Source organism: Pinus tabuliformis, chromosome 4_1 (assembly GCF_031772625.1).
Source record: "Pinus tabuliformis cultivar Carrire ecotype Pingquan chromosome 4_1, CPIR1, whole genome shotgun sequence".
Classification (NCBI taxonomy): Eukaryota; Viridiplantae; Streptophyta; class Pinopsida; order Pinales; family Pinaceae; genus Pinus; species Pinus tabuliformis.
The window spans coordinates 920,680,435-920,682,998 of NC_142303.1; the positions used below are offsets into that span (position 1 = coordinate 920,680,435).

The 2,564-nt window shown below is 38.3% G+C and overlaps 2 non-coding genes across 2 annotated transcripts; one reads left to right on the forward strand and one right to left on the reverse strand.

Moving 5' to 3' along the window:
* The first annotated feature begins 475 nt into the window (after positions 1 to 475).
* On the forward strand, positions 476 to 548 carry TRNAT-UGU (transfer RNA threonine (anticodon UGU)). Its single transcript has one exon. It is a non-coding gene; the product is annotated as a tRNA-Thr (tRNA).
* Positions 549 to 1,750: 1,202 nt separating this feature from the next.
* Positions 1,751 to 1,837, reverse strand: TRNAS-GGA (transfer RNA serine (anticodon GGA)). Its single transcript has one exon. It is a non-coding gene; the product is annotated as a tRNA-Ser (tRNA).
* Positions 1,838 to 2,564: the final 727 nt, after the last annotated feature.

Sequence of the window (2,564 nt, forward strand, 5' to 3'; positions counted from 1 at the left end):
CGATCAAGTCCGTAGCGTCTACCAATTCCGCCATATCCCCTTCTCGAAGAACAAGATCATACCTTGATCTAATCCTATTATGTAATATCCATCAGCATTATTCATTGGATATTTGCTCAATATTGGGTGGGAGAAATATCCTCCCCTACTCCCCTACTCCCCTTCTCTCCCCTTCTCTCCCCTTCTCTATCTCTACCCCAATCGAATATGACTGGGAATCATTATATTATTTATCCATTTGAAATGCAATGTTATTATCCTCCCCTAGTCGATTTGGAAGAGTGAGTAAAACGATCGATATCAATTGACCCTTACTTCTCATTTCTTTCCCTTGAAAGAATCTACATTCAAACAATGTTCCGTTGTAATCGTAATCTGGATTGCGTCATTGAATCTGATTCGCGCTATAATCGTTAGGATCCCAAAGGAATCTATGGATCTCACCCCAATGAAATGGGGAGTGATATTCCATCGAGCCTGCTTAGCTCAGAGGTTAGAGCATCACACTTGTAATGCGATGGTCATCGGTTCGATCCCGATAGCTGGCTCTTTTCCGTTCCGTTCCTCTCATTTCCATAATCCACAAAGTTTTGTTAGGATCAAGATGGAATGGAGAATACTCTTACGATCGTTCGTCGGGTCCGTCATGCCATGATCATTTACTCCCAACTAGGAACGGGATGAATGAAATGATTGGAGCTATTAGGATCAATAACAAATTGGAGAAAGATCTTCGTTTTCCATATAAAAGAATTCCAGTAGTACTCATACGGGTTATACTATTCTTTCTTCTTTCTAGCACTATTTGTTAATTGAATAAGGAGTTTCTATGTCCCGTTATCGGGGACCTCGTTTAAAAATAATACGTCGTCTGAAAACTTTACCAGGTCTCACTAGTAAAAGACCCAAAAACAGAAAGGATTCTATGAACCGGTCTTCTTCCAGGAAAATATCTCAATATCGTATCCGGCTAGAAGAAAAACAGAAATTGCGTTTTCATTACGGACTAACGGAGCGACAATTGCTAAAATATGTTCGTATTGCTAGAAGAGCCAAAGGCTCAACGGGTCAGGTCCTATTGCAATTACTTGAAATGCGTTTGGATAATATTCTTTTTCGATTGGGTATGGCTCCCACCATTCCCGGAGCTAGACAATTAGTGAATCATGGACATATTCGGGTCAATGACCATATGGTAGATATACCAAGTTACCCTTGCAAACCTCAAGATGTGATTACTATAAGAGATCAACAAAGATTGAGAGCTATCATTAAGAAGAATATAGATCTGTTCCAGAGGGATAAATTGCCAAATCATTTGACTTTTCATTCCTTACAATATAAAGGATTCATCAATCAAATAATAGATAGTAAATGGATCAATTTGAAGATTAATGAATTGCTGGTCGTAGAGTATTATTCCCGTCAAGCTTGAATCGAGAATGAAATGAAAGAGAGGGGTGGGTTGGTTGCTGGGCATCTGGAAATTATGTTCTTCTCCCTTCTTTTTCCCTTCCCCGAAGGAGACATTTTATAATCCTTACGTACGTTACTTGTTATCCGCGATACTTTTTTTTTATTGCTTCTTAAAATAGTCTTTACTTTTCCCATACCACGAACCGATGTTCGTTCTATTTTCTCTATTACAAATAGAGGTAGATTGATCCTGGAATTAGGAAATAGTCCTATTGGGATTCAATAGATTGGAAAAACAATGGATGAGAAGAAAATAGATAGTAGGGCGAAGATACGGAAAGAGAGGGATTCGAACCCTCGGTAAGCAGAAGCCTACATAGCAGTTCCAATGCTACGCCTTGAACCGCTCGGCCATCTTTCCTATGAGATCTCTTGGTTCTAATTAATAAAATGAGTCAATAGCAACTTCCTTACGAAACGAATTCTTTTTGTTTGGGTACGAACAGTTCAATCTTTTGGAAATAAATAGATAATAAATAAGGTAATGATTCAATCGAGACTATTTCCTATATCTTGTTGCAGCTATTACCATTATTGCTATGGTATTGGTACAAGAATATGATTTAGGAGATGAACACTCTATTTATTACTTGAGTCATAATTTGACCGACACTAAAGCCAAGTATTCCCATGTTGAAAAGTTAGCTTTGGCAGCTATCCAAGTTGTTCAAATATTTCGCCACTATATTCTGCTTTGCAAGATGCTTGTGGTTTCTGATTGCAACCCTATGACCTATATCATGTCACATTAATTGCTAGGGGGAAAATACTCGAAGTGGATCATTATCCTCCAAGAGTTTGATTTGGAGTTCATCAAATCCAAGTCTAAGAAATATCTAGTCTTTTTCAAACTGATTTGTGACCTTCCCTTCTCTACGTCAGAATCAACAACTGGCGATATTATCTAAGATGAAATGTTGTTTCTAATTGACTCTTCCAATCCATGGTATGGAGACATCATTATCTATCTCCAGACCCAAACTTTCTGGCCTGACACCACTCGTTCTGACCAACGTCACATTCGATACTAGCCTCGTCATTATATCATAATCGGCAACACCCTTTATTGACACTGTATTGATATGATC